This window comes from Schistocerca gregaria, chromosome 4, assembly GCF_023897955.1.
Source record: "Schistocerca gregaria isolate iqSchGreg1 chromosome 4, iqSchGreg1.2, whole genome shotgun sequence".
In the NCBI taxonomy this organism is placed as follows: domain Eukaryota; kingdom Metazoa; phylum Arthropoda; class Insecta; order Orthoptera; family Acrididae; genus Schistocerca; species Schistocerca gregaria.
In genome coordinates this window covers 348,081,962-348,096,976 of record NC_064923.1, presented here as the reverse complement: position 1 = coordinate 348,096,976, position 15,015 = coordinate 348,081,962, and the positions used below count along the sequence as shown (strand labels likewise).

The following is a 15,015-nucleotide window of genomic DNA, read 5'->3' as shown; positions in this document are numbered from 1 at the left end:
ACGAAGAGCTTCCACAAGTGGTCCGAAGCTACGGAAAGAATATCAGCAGTTTACATAGACAGGCACTTGGGGAAGTTCTTCGTTTCCAGCGCACGAAGATCAGGCTAATTAAAACGATTGAATGAATCAGGTTTAGTAAAAAATACAGTACAAATGAAATAATCCCGAACTGTATTCAGCTAAAGATTAAATCTACTACAAGACCAGCAAAACGGACATTTGAGGGTGGTACTTGATAATGGCCATAGGCCGAAGTCATGATTGTTCAGTGGAATAAACAATCTGTACAGTCAAATGGCGGAACTTTAATTTAAACACTGTATAGGATTTGAAGCTACTCTCGGAAGTAAACAGTCCGCTTCGAAGAATGGAACGCCCAACAGTGCATGCTGCCAGTTGGCATGTCGCCGCACAAACTGTCGCACCGCACCGTGTAAATTGCGCAGTTACTTCACGTGGCCTTGTCTTGTCACCGTGTGATTTTCGTTTCGCTATGGGCAATGCGGCTGGCAAGGGCGACTTTCCCCATCCGCAGGCTTTCCGCCCCGCGTTCCACAGACATTCTGCTTGCATGGCCAGAGGCTAGAAGTCGTCTTAGCATTGATCTCAGTTGTCGCCACGTATTGTATTCATTAATATCATTACGTTTACCTCTGTTCCGGAAACCAGCGAGGGCATATATTTAATCTCTTCTGAAGACTTCTCAAAGTTTCCTGTACATTTGTAAGCTGTATGGTGAAATTGTGTTTAACAGAATTTCCAGCCAATAATCATAAAAGTACGATATTTCAATGCCTGTGTTATTAAGAAGAACGGTGCAACGTTCATTCGGACATGCACACAACGGTATTTATCCGCCGACACCAGACAGCGACTTACAATTAAAATGTCGTCCCCTGTAAGGCTCAAATGGCTCTGACCGCCATGGTACTGAACATCTATGGTCATCAGTCCCCTAGAACTTAGAACTACTTAAACCTAACTAACCTAAGGACAGCACACAACACCCAGCCATGACGAGGCAGAGAAAATCCCTGACCCCGCTGGGAATCGAACCCGGGAACCCGGGCGTGGGAAGCGAGAACGCTGCCGCACGACCACGAGCTGCGGGCGTCCCCTGTAAAGGAATTACATAATGTGACAGGTTGTGACGCAGGAACATCAACGTATGGAAGTTTGGGTGTGCCGTGAGTCGTATACGGATAGCCAAATAGGTTAAGGCGATCGCGGGAAATCCGGGTACGAGCCCCGGTCCGGCACAAATTTTCATTGTCGTTGTTCCCTTATACAGCTGGTGCTTGTTCCTTTTCGCAGCAGCGAATGCGTGTCATGTAACTGTGGGGACTGTCTGACTTCTAAACTTCCGATTACAGATTCAGGTCGTAGTAGCCACCCTACTTTTGAACATGACCTCACTTGTGCAAATTATTTTTTATGAATGTGATTTTAATTGGTCTAAAATGTATCCGAGTGTCTGTAAATAAGATTGGAGAGAACAATAATTCCCAAGAATTCTCAGAATGGATAACTGTGAAGTAATTTAATTGTGCTTTATTACGTAAACACATTTGTTGAATGTACATGAAATTTCACTAATTAAAAACTGTTCCTAATATTCTGTCAAAAATTTTCATTTAAGCCCTACAACTAATACTTACCTTTCAGCCGAACTTGATTTTTCTCTGGCTGCACTACAAATGATGCGACAGTGCGCCATCTCATCCTTTTTTTCTTTTAAGCTGATGTTTTAGCATATTAGTTTTGGTTCTCTTTTCAGAATTATCAGTTATTGTTCACACAAAAGTGCGAGCAGTGATAATGTAATTTCTACTAAACATTTTTAATTGAACAGTAGGGCTATGCTTTGTGGAATATTTATAAATGACAAAAGGAAGTATACTCTGAGACACAAAAATAAATAAATAAATAAATAAATAAATACAAACGACGCCCCGCACCGCGAAGGAATTATCCGATTATCCGAATGGGGAAGATATCGCTAGATGTGATGTGCTTATTCAGACAAACAAATGATTACAATTTCAGAAAAATTGGTCGGTTTATTCAAGAGAGAGAATTTCACATATTGAGCGAGTCGATAATGCGTTGGGCCATCGCAAGCCCTTATGCAAGCAGTTATTCGGCTTTTATAGATTGATAGTTGTTTGATGTCGTCCTGAGGGATATTGTGCCAAATGCTGGCCAATTGGATCGTCAAAATGTCGAGATGATTGGGGGTTTGGCAAGGACGAACACAAGCAGTAGAAACTCTCGCCGTGTGCAGGCGGCCATTATCTTGCTGAAACGTAAGCCCAGGAGGGCTTGCCCGGCATATGGCCCGACAACTAGGACTGAGAACCGTTTTGCTGCCCCTCGTGAGAAGACATCCTGAGCTTACTACATTTCAGCAAGATAATGCCCGCGCACACACATCGAAAGTTCCTACTGCTATCGTCGTGCGTGCCACCAGCTCGGAATTTTGACGATAACGGACCAGTTGGACAGAATGTTGCACGATGTCCCTCGAAAGGACATCCAGCAACTCTGTCAATCGTTGCCAAGCGAACAACTGCTTGCATAAGGGCCAAAGCTGGATCAAAGCGTTATTGACTTGCTCAGTTTGTGAAGATACAGGGTGACAGTTATTGAAGTATATTAGAAAAAAACGTAGATTAGTTACGAACTACGGCATGCACACGTTTTATTTTCATGTACACGTCACTACAGATATTCGGATTTAGGTTATGACATGTTCGATGTGCCTTCCATCCGAGCGGTTCTAGGCGCTTCAGTCCGGAACTGCTACGGTCGCAGGTTCGAATCCTGCCTCGGGCATGGATGTGTGTGATGTCCTTAGGTTAGTTAGGTTTAAGTAGTTCTAAGTTCTAGGGGACTGATGACCTCAGATGTTAAGTCCCATAGTGCTCAGAACAATTTGAACCATTTTTTTGTGCCTGCCATCATTGGCGATGATGTGGCGCAGACGAATAGCGAAATTCTGCATGACCCGCTGAAGTCTCGGAGTATCGATGCCGATGACCTCCTGAATAGCTATTTTCAGCTCAGTATTCTCTTTGGGGTTACTGCTGTATAACTTGTTTGTAAGACAGGCACACAAAATGGAGTCCCATGTGTACAGATACGGAGAATATGGCGGCGAATCAAGGCCCATGCCGACGGACTCTGCATACCCCAGAGCTAGAATGCGGTCCCCAAAGTGCTCCTCCAGGACAACAAACACACTCCTGCTTCGATGGGGTCGAACTCCGTCTTGCGTGAACCACATCTTGTCGAAATCAGGGGTACTTTGGGTAATGTGAATGAAATCATCTTCCAAAACCTTTACATACCTTTCGGTAGTCACCGTGCCGTCGAGGAATATTGCACCGATTGTTCCGTAACTGGACATTGCACACTACACTGTCATCCGTTGAGGGTGGACAGATTGTTCGATCTCGAAATGCGGATTCTCAGTCCCCCAAATGCACCAATTTTGCTTATTGACGAACCCATCCAAATGAAGGTAGGCTTCGTCGCTAAACCAAGCCAGGCATGCACATACTAATTCCCGTCACGCTCCTCGGCCAACGTGCAGTTCGAACGTCCTAACTCAAACTGTTAAGAAATAATGACGACTTCATTTCATGTAGTTCAATAATTGTCACCCTGTGCTTCTCTTGAATAAATCGTCCAATTTTTATGACATTGTAATCATTCGTTTGTCTATAATTCAGCTGTACCGATTTCCGTACTATTCGGATGATTCCCTCGTGGTGCATCGTTTTTCTCTCTCCCTGGAGTGTACTTTAAAATTCAGTCGTCTTAATGACACAACAGTAAATTCCAGCTAATGTAAACACTCGTAATCACACTCTCTCCGTCCGCAATGTCCTACTCGATAATGTTTGCTTCTACCTGTACAAAATATTTCCGTTTTCAAAAATTTGTTTTTCTGACTTATTTAACTAATGTAAATGGGAGAGGGCTAATTCGAATACTAAACAAATGAATAAGTTGTCTGTGTATTCTATCATCCTAATGTCCGCCCCTGATAGCTGAGTAGTCAGCGCGACAGAATGTCAATCCTAAGGGCCCGGGTTCGAGTCCCGGCTCGGTCGATTTTCTCCGCTCAGGGACTGGGTGTTGTGTTGTCCTAATCATCATCATTTCATCCCCATCGACGCGCAAATCGACGAAGTGGCGTCAAATCGGAAGACTAGCACCCGGCGAACAGTCCACCGGACGGGAAGCCCTAGTCACAAGACATTTACGTTTTTATTTATCATCCTAATAATCATCGGTCACCTTCAGATTACACATCATGGAACATTTCAAACAAAAACGTCTGTGCAATACTTCCTCTATCCAAGCTGCATATTTCACCATGATTCTACATCCTCTTTTCACGACTTTACACGCTACGGTCTCAGGTTCGAATCCTGCCTCGTGCATGGATGTGTGTGATGTCCTTAGGTTAGTTAGGTTTAATTAGTTCTAAGTTCTAGGCGACTGATGACCTCAGAAGTTAAGGCGCATAGTTCTTAGAGCCATTTGAACCATTTTTTCACGACTTTACTCCACTATTGCGGATGGCTGCAACTCGACTCGGCTGTTATCTAATAGCTTGCCCGCGCTTTTCTTAATAACGCAACATCTGAACGCCAGAGACTGTATCGCTCATGTGTCCAGCATAAAAAAGTAATTAAAATGGCAATATTCGGAATAAACAAATAATTTTCATTATATTTGCATGCAAAGATGTCCCGAGTGTTAATATACCAAACTAACTGTGATCGCCAACATTTCATTTGGTTTACAAATTTTCAAATATTTCTACAGGGTGTTACAAAGATACGGCCAAACTTTCAGGAAACATTCCTCACACACAAATAAAGAAAAGATGTTATGTGCACATGTGTCCGGAAACGCTTAATTTCCATGTTAGACCTCATTTTAGTTTCGTCAGTATGTACTGTACTTCCTCGATTCATCGCCATGATTTCATACGGGATACTCTACCTGTGCTGCTAGAACATGTGCCTTTACAAGTACGACACAACATGTGGTTCATGCACGATGGAGCTCCTGCACAGTTCAGTCGAAGTGTTCGTATGCTTCTCAACAACAGATTCGGTGACCGATGCATTGGTCGAGGCGGACCAATTCCATGGCCTCCACGCTCTCCTGACCTCAACCCTCTTGACTTTCATTTATGGGGGCATTTGAAAGCTCTTGTCTACGCAACCCTGGTACCAAATGTAGAGACTCTTCGTGCTCGTATTGTGGGCGGCTGTGATACAATAAGCCATTCTCCAGGGCATCAGGAATTCCATGCGACGGAGGGTGGATGCATGTATCCTCGCTAACGGAGGACATTTTGACCATTTCCTGTAACAAAGTGTTTGAAGTCACGCTGGTACGTTCTGTTGCTGTGTGTTTCCATTCCATGATTAATGTGATTTGAAGAGAAGTAATAAAATGAGCTCTAACATGGAAAGTAAGCGTTTCCGGACACATGTCCACATAACATATTGTCTTTCTTTGTGTGTGAGGAATGTTTCCTGAAAGTTTGGCCGTACCTTTTTGTAACACCCTGTATAGTATACTAGACTGGGTAAATTAACATTTAATATAGTCTCTCTGCAGTCAGGCCCAACAGTTTTTGCTGGTATAATTGCCCCTTTGCACTGATGTAATCCAACCCTTTGGTCTGTCGTTCTTTTGTCATATTTTGCTTCCAGACAGACCAGACTTACATCTTCCTTTTGATTTTTCGCCTTCAACACAATCCCCATTCGTTACTGTCACATTGTGAATGTCAGACATGTTAAAACATATATACTTTTATAGATTCTGTATAAGGAAAAATAATAAAATACATCAGTATACAATAATGATGCAGTTCCACAGTCACATCACGTCGAAAAAATGCACAAAAACAAGATAGTAGCGCGCTGCGGGTCAACAAACGTTTAGCGCCACTGTGTTATTTAATAAAAGTCGGGCTTTAATTCAGACTGAAGCCCTTCCTTTACAAAACACTAACGTTCCAGTCAGGGGTCACTACAGAATTTAGGAAAATTGTGAGAGAAATGTCGGCAAATGGAAATTTTGAGTCGGTCCGCGAAGCGTTGAGTGGCACGGTTGGTATAGCCTGAGAAGGTCAAAGATACGAGTTCGATTGTGATCCGGCTCACGGATATCATTTGTCAGGAGGGCTCAGTTCGCAGAAAAACTGCTCGACAGATCCCTCATTGCTTGTATTGTTTCACAACGATGACGCAGCCTAGGAGATTCCCGGTGTAGGAAGAGCTTGTTGCCAGGATGTGGTCACCGACTTCCAAGACTGACGCGTCTCTTGGCAGCATACTTCACCGGTTTGTAAAAAACCAGTACCGCGTGCTCGTCATCTAAACGAGACACCGTGAAAAGAATGATAACATTGACTCTACCTTACAGTAACCTGGTTGGCTGTTCTCGTACTTTATTCCTGTGACGAGTACATATTTTGACGTTTAATCCTTTCGCGGGAAATATAACCATTCGATTAACATAGGTTTCCGTATGAATTAGATTTTCAGAAGTGGCATTTTAGAAACAGTTTTTGAGGATTTGTTATTTAAAAATGGCAAAAGACTGACTTATTTTGAATAAGTCTTAAACATATCTGTTGTTCTTAACCCATTACTGGCCAAAACTCTATCAGATTATTTTTTGCAAACTTTCATACATAAATACGTTACATTGAGTGATTAATTGAATAAAAAGTTGTTTTGAAAATTTTCAGTTTATTAGATCAAAAACTACAGACCGTCCCATTTTTGGGACATTGGCCAAATGCGCTATCCAAATTCACAACCGTGTTCTCCATGCATAATATTGTAAGAAACAACACAAACAATAAATAAAGAATGTTTTAATATTATTGAATGTCTATTGAGTATGAAATGAAGCAAAACACTTGTCGTGTACACCAACATTGCACCTATCACAAATTTTTGTTGTTTTTTTCCTTGCAGTAAGCACATTTCTTCTGTGTTTTACTTGGCACAAAGAAATGATTTCCTGGATATAGTCGTACATCTGTGCTCACCCGTTCTCCCATCAATTTGCTCCCTTGTGGTCCTCTGCGTTTTGATACTGATCCTGTTTTCTTTGATAAGTAAAACATCATTATTCTCCGTTGGATATCCAAAAGTGAGAGCTTCTCATTAGAGTTAGCAATTTGGTACGCACGCCATGTTTTTACTACGCAGATATCTATCATCTGTGTGAATAATGGCCACCACCATTTCTTTGACATTATCCTCGCCCTATAAAGTGATATCTGCTTGTCCAGTAGATCTACGCCACCCATATGGACATTGTATTCTTCAATGAGATGTGGCATTGTAGCAGATATTTCCTTTTTCTCTGTCCGTGAGTATCTTTTAGTAGAACTCTGAGGAGTAATACTACTGTAATTTGTCGCTACACATACTGGTTTATTATTATTCCGTTACACAAGCAGAACTTCGTTCTCTTTGTTGAACATGTAGTCATAGAATCCTCGTTCCTTTTCTTTTGCCATTCTTTTCGAGTCAGTCAAAGAACATGCATTAGTTCGTATCTCTCTTATTGTTCCTGTAGCTTTCATTTTACTCTTTCCAATTGTGATCAGTGTTTCAACACTGGTGAAAAAGTTGTCATAGAAAAGCTTATAATTCTGATACTCTCGATTCTGGAATCATGCTGGTTAGTTCATTTATTACCCTTGCACCTAAAGGCTCCTGTTTGTTATCAGTCTTGCCACAGTATGGCAAAAAATTATAAAGAAAGCCATTGGAACTTGTAAGACACCAAGTTTTATATCCAAATTTGATAGGTTTTCGCCTCAGAAACATTTTGACTGAATGTTTGACATAATAACGTACCATCATTTCATCAGTTGAGAGTTCTGAATGAAATACGCCAAATTTACCAAATTCCTTTTCGAGCATTTCAAAGTACAACCTCAGTTTGTACATCTTGTCGTTCCTGTCTATTTTGGAGTTGTCATTGAGATGAATGAACCTCTTTATTTCCCGAAACCTAATTCTTGACATGGAGTTGAAAACTAAAGGAACACCGACATCAGGAGCCTGTTCCCAGTGCATATTCTCATGGGGGAGCTTATGATAATCAGTCAAAATTAATATGCCAATAGATAATTTTAGTTCTTTTTGTTAGCAGAAAATTTATTTTCTTTGTTGGCAAGCATAGATTTCGCTTTGTTCAGTAATAGTATCCATTAGTTTCTCAGGCAAAATTCCTCAAACACCTGGGGCACTGTCTTATTTGCTAGACATTCCGCAACATAATGTTCGTTGCTCTTCCCTGGTTCACTAGTGTTTGTGTGTGTTGGTTGACATATATACCACTTACATTTATATTTTTTGTAGATAACGTACCACTTTCCGCTCCATCTCGTAATGCTTTCCTTCTTTTGGCTTCTGGAGGTACAACTGTAGCATTAGCTTCATCTCTGCCGGTTATGAGCTCTAAAGTACCGGCTACACCTTGTACAACAGACTCACTGTTCACTACATTTTCGTCAATGTCTTCTTCATCTGTTATTACATCTGCATCGAGTGGAATAATCGCCAATTCTATGTCATCATCTTCATCGTCACTCTCTTGGTGGTTCTCTAGTTCTGCTAGAATTTCTTCAAGTGTAAGTCCACGCGGCATGTTTTTTTTCCTGTTGGAATCGTAAAATTGGAATAGAATATGAAAAAAGCTGGTATAAAGAACGTAAAATGCAAATCTTCTCTGTATAATACGTGCATACAAGAATAGGGCACATCAACAATAAATGATAGTGTAACATGCCATTGTCCCATTATTGGGACGCCTAAAATATATCAATATTGCACTTACTTGAAAAAATCTGAAGTATACTTAACCTTACACGGACATCCATATGTTCATAACAAACACGCCCAGATAACTAAATCACAGCTCATTGTCGTCCAGGAACTACCAGCAGACATACAGTGCTGCCAAGTACGAGAACAAAAAATCGGCAATTTTATAATTTTCCTGACAAAAAGTACTTAGAAAAAATTTATTTATTTTACATTTACTGGCATTATAGCAGTTAGTTGAACCTTTAGGTGCAACAATAAAGGCTAAAAGCTCCATTGCTTACGTAGAAATAAGTAAAATATACGCGTCCCAAAAAAGAGACAATGGCCAGTAATGGGTTAAGCAACTGACTATGTACTAATTTTCACTGTTTTCTTTCTAAGTTTTAGATGATTCCATGGTACTATCTCTTTGGACCATTTCCCCATAAATGTTACGAAGGTTCCTTCCTTCGCATATTCATACCCGTTTTCATCTGCGGTACGTTATATAAAAATATACGCATATTCTTTGAAACTGAAACATGCATGTCAGCTCAAGCCTTACAGCAGTCGATGACAGATAGAGTGCTAATAAAGTCTCGGAAAACAATGAAACATAGCGAAAATTTGGAAACTGTGGTAAAGGCGATGTTATGGGAGAGCAGAATTGTATGAGATGGAAGAACATAGGCGGAATACTTATCTGATATTGATATTAGTTATACAGGTATATACAATGAAGTGCCAAAGAAACTCGTATAGGCATGCGTATTCAATTACACAGTTATATAAACAGGAAGAATACGGCGCAGCAGTCGACAATGCCTATATAAGACAACAAGTGTGTGGCGCTGTTGTTAGATAGGTTACTGCTGCTAAAATGTCATATTATCATGATTTAAGTGAGTTTGAACGTGGTGTTATAGTCGGCGCACGAGCGATGGGACTCAGCGTCTGCGAGGTAGCGATGAAGTGGGGATTTTTCAGTACGACCATTTCACGAGTGTATCGTGAATATCAGGAATCCGGTAAAACATCTAGTCTCTGACATCGCTGCGGCCGGAAGAAGCTCCCTCTAGAAGGGGACTAACGACGACTGAAGAGAACGGTTCAACGTGACAGTGGTGCAACCCTTCCGCAAATTGCTGCAGATTTCAATGCTTGGCCATCGACAAGTGTCAGCGTGCGAACCCATCAACGAAACATCATCGATGTAGGCTTTCGGAGCCAAAGGCCCACTCGTGTACCCTTGATGACTGCACGACACAAAGCTTTACGCCTCGCCTGGGCCAGTCAGCATCGACATTGGACTGTTGGTGACTGGAAACATGTTGCCTATTCGGACGAGTCTCATTTCAATTTGTATCGAGCGGATGGACGTGTACGGCTATGGAGACAGCCTCAGGAATCCATGAACCCCGCATGTCAGCAGGGGATTGTTCAAGCTGGTGGATGCTCTGTAATGGTGTGGGGCGTGTGCAGCTGGAGTGATAAGGCACCTCTGATACCTCTAGACATGACTCTGACAGGTGACATGTACGTAAGCATCCTGTATTTCACCTGCATCCTTTCATGTCCATTGTGCATTCCGATGGACTTGGGAAATTCCAGCAGGACATTGCGATACACCACACGCCCAGAATTGTTACAGAGTGGCTCTTGGAACACTCTTCTGAGTTTAAACACTTCCGTTGGTGACCAGACTCCCCAGACATGAACATTATTGAGCATATCTGATATACCTTGCAGGGTGCTGTTCCACCCCTCCCACTCTTGTGGATTTATGAACAGCCCTGCAGGATTCATGGTGTCATTTCCCGCCAGCACTACTTCAGACATTATTCGATTCCATGCCACGTCATGTTGCGGCACTTCTGCGTGCTCGTGGGAGCCCTATACGATATTAGGCAGGTGTTCCAGTTTCTTTGGCTCTTCAGTGTATAATTAGTATGCTACTTATAGAACAGGAAAATAAGCTTCCAGGAACTCGTGAACGTTTGACAGATTGACGATCAGCAGGACCTTTATGAGTATGGAACGAGTACAGAATTGTTTGATTCGATGTTCGTGTTAGTGCGAACATATTATGACGAGGACGTGTTTGTTCACTGAACATGACCTTTCCAGGAAGAAAGGCAATCCAGTCCAGAGAATACTGAAGGAAAAGCTCGGTTTAAGACTGCTGTTGCTGTTACGAGAGACTATACATTACTTTTAGTTAACGGCGCAGCATAATGACAAGGTATTCGATTGAGAAGATTGATTTCAATATCACTCTAGCTATCGTGATACAGATGTCATTCTTTTCACTAACTCAACCCAATCGTAAACCGAGGGAAAATGTTAGGATCAAATTATTAAAACGTGCATCGTACTGTGAATCTAATTATTGTGAAACTGATATTCTACAAAGAGAATGGTACAAAGTGTTGTTCCGTGCTGTGGAGGTATCTGACAATGTTAAGGTTTATGGTATCTTGTAGAATGAGAGCGTAAGTGCCATTACTGTTAAGCCGTACTCCTACGGAAATACTATCCCAGCGGTTGCGTGGCTAATTTTCCAAAGTCACGAAGAAGGAGTTGTACGACATAAACCGAAGTTGGTAGGCGTTTTTCTACATCTGAAGGATGGTGTATTCAAATTTCACGCCTTGCACCTTCCTACGAAGCGCAACAAACTGACACCTGGTGCCTGTGCAACATAATGCATACACGTTTGCATGCTTACATTCAACACTCTGGCGGTTACGTTGGTTATTAATGTGTCAGCATGTTACATTTTCAATGGCTTATCTTGCGATTATATTAACCTGTGATCTTGCAGTGTTAATCACTTAAATATATTACCTAGACATTACTCAGCATTAATTAGTTTTTGATGGTGCAATTGTTTCTCGTCATTGTATTTGAACTTTCATCAGTACGGGATTACTCGATTCCTTCAGCGTTTTCATTTCTCGTTGATCGTTGAAGTACCGCAGCTCGGCATGACCCACTTCAAGTCGGACATGTTATCGAAGTTACAGATACTCACTCAGTTATTTAACTGTCTCCGACGGGCGAGTCTTGAGATGTTGGTGCTTACAGTAGATTTACAGAGTGTTAACATTTTGGCCACTTCTCTCGATATACATTTAATACCACGCAAAAACCTCTGGATTGTTGCCAAAAAGAGTGGTCTGTATAGACCTGTGATCAGCACACGCATGATTGCGAACAGCAGCGAACGAACTAATCACCTCACAGGTATCGTTCACATACTGACTAAAATTCTGATCACGCGCTAATCGCTAAATGTTAATGCTAAATGTTAATGATCCAATTGAAGTACCTGAATTATCAGTTTCCAGTGTAATACGCCACAGCTTAACAAAAAATAAAACTAATTTTAAGCTGATATGAATGTGGGAGGAACTTTGCAGAAGCTATAAAATGTAAAAATCTGGTTTTCGTTTACATCCAGATCACGAGTAATCGCGCTTTAGCTCAGATACATGCGATGGGAACATTGTATACTTTGCAGTTGTACACTTCAGCGGACGCTATACTTTTGTTTACACGTGAATATAAACGTACGTACACCAGAGGTGAAATATATCTTAAGGATAACTGGAAAATTTGATAAGTTGTCGGTAAAGTGATTTTGTTGTCTTTTATGAGATGATAGCTTCTACGTTTCTTGTGTTTTGTACAATCACAATGTTAACGTTGACTTCTTCTCTAACGCAGAGCCTCAGTACAAGCTGTTTGCTTGTCCACTTAGCTGCACTTGCTGACGTCAGGTGTACGCCTCTGAAGTTAGCAGACAGGAGAGCTAACAAACATGTTAAGAGTCGGAATTATGTCGCCTGTTTCTTTTCTCTTTAAGCAACTTAAGTCCAAATGCTGGAAACGTAGTGCACAGCTTGTACGTGCATGATGTTACCATTTGATTTGCACGAGATGTTGCCGTTTTAGGCATTATGCCAGCACGTCCATTCATGATGGCATGGGCATCAAATTTCTTGACGCGAAGCAGTGAACTTACTAATGAACAATTCCGCACCGCTGTAGGTGCAGAAACACGTAGGATCCCTCTTGTCAAAGAATGTCTCATTTTTCCTTAGACCGGTTTTTATTTTTCTTATGCACAACATCGGAGCTAGGCTACGGCACGGTGGAGGGTTTCCTGTATTGTAGCAACTCCACATTTGTGGCACTACTATAAAATTAGCACCTCTTTACTGCACTACTTTTAGCGAAGTGAGCATGTATTACGTGCTTGTTGGACCCATATTGTCAGCTATTAGCTCTGTTTGCTAGGGAACAGATAGTCTGAAAAGAACGTTAATTTTGCACTGGTTTTCATCTAACCTTTTGCGTATGTGGAGAAGAGTGCTACTGTTATGAGATAAGTGGCATCATAATGTTTTATTTAATGGTGAGTATACACTCTATGACAAAAAAATACACACCGCGAAGGAATTATCCGAATGGGATGGAAATCGGTAGACAAACAGTAGATTACAATTCCAGAGAAATTACATGATTTACTCAAGAAGAAGATCTTGAGAAACTGAGGAAGTCAAAAAGGCTTTGGCACACCTCGTTATGCAAGCAATTATTCGTATTGTCATTGATTGATAGTTGTTGGATGTCCTCTTGAGGGACACGGTGCCAAATTCTGGCCGGTTGGTGTGTTATATCTTCAAAATCTCTAGATAGTTGGTGGGCCCTGTCCATAATGCTCCAAACGTTCTCAATTGGTGGGAGATCCGGCGCCCTTGCTGGCCAAGGTACGGTTTGGAAAGCACGAAAACAAGCAGTAGAAACTCTCGCCGCCGTGCGGGCGAGCATTATTTTGCCGAGATGTAATAAGCTCAGATTGGCTTACCATGACGGACAACTAAACGGGTTGTAGAACATCGTCGTCGTACCGCTATGCTGTAACGATGCCGGGGATGACAAGCAAAGGGGTCCAGCTGTGGAAAAAAATGGAACCCAAGACAGTCACTCCTGGTTGTCGGACCATATGGCGGGAGACAGACAGGCTGGCGTTCCACCGCTGTCCGGGTTGTCTCCAGACACGTCTTCGACCAGGAATCGGAGTGTGCATGAAATAACCTTAATTTTTGAGACAGTCACGAATCTGTATTCGTTATGATTCGCCTGTAGGAAACTGACAAAAAGAAAATAGCAATATTGACTGTAATGTACCACTATAACTTTATGATATTGTAGGGCTACAGTTTAAGAAACTTGCTCGTCCATTGATATTTTACATGAATTTAGTATTATTAGTGTAACAAATCGTTTAGAAATACAGTGGTAAGTTTTCTAATACTTCCTTTATTATATGTTATTAATTAAATAATTATTTTGTGTTTATCTGTAACAGTATATCTAAGTGGGGATCATGGATTAAATAAATGTCCACGTATATGAATGTGCCTAAGCCAACAGTTAGGCATGTTGAAAATATACAGCAAAAATTTAAATCTGGATAAAAATTTTTTTGGCATCAGTGAAGTATTTTCCAGCACAGCTGAAAACAATTTGGTAAAGCACATTTTTACATTTGAAGAGATGATGTTCGGTTTAAGCTTTCTAACGTAAGAAAAGTTCGATACTGCAGAATGAAACGGATTGCTTCATAATTTCCATTCAGAAGAAACCGTGGCAGGCCAAAAGCCGAATCTGAGGGAAATGATCAAAGCTACAAGCAAATCTTTAAAGCCAGTCGAGGACTCTTGAGCTGCGAACAGCTCCTGCAAAACTAACCTAAGGACATCACATAACCCCCAGTCATCACGAGGCAGAGAAAATCCCTGACCCCGCCGGGAATGGAACCCGGGAACCCGGGCGCGGGAAGCGAGAACGCTACCGCACGACCACGAGCTGCGCACGTTGTGATAAGGAAGTGTTTTGGAGACTCTACAGGGAACTTGCCACAGAACTCATTCCGAAAGCAGGAGAACGGTACAACGAGTTGCGCGAGGAAGATGAGTAGAAGGAATGATCAGATGCATTAAATGCAAAAAGCGCATTAATGCTACGTGTGCATAGGTGGGAAAGGAGTGGAAAAGTTATATTGCAATGATAGCATTATTGATGTAAGAACTAAAATATTGACTTTTCCCAAACTTAGACTATTACATGCTCTTAAACT

The 15,015-nt window shown here is 41.5% G+C and overlaps 1 protein-coding gene across 2 annotated transcripts in view; it reads left to right on the top strand.

Annotated features, from left to right (window-relative positions):
* Positions 1–15,015, top strand: part of LOC126365779 (segmentation protein cap'n'collar) — a 765,194-nt gene that overhangs the window by 304,979 nt on the left and 445,200 nt on the right. The window lies entirely within an intron of this gene.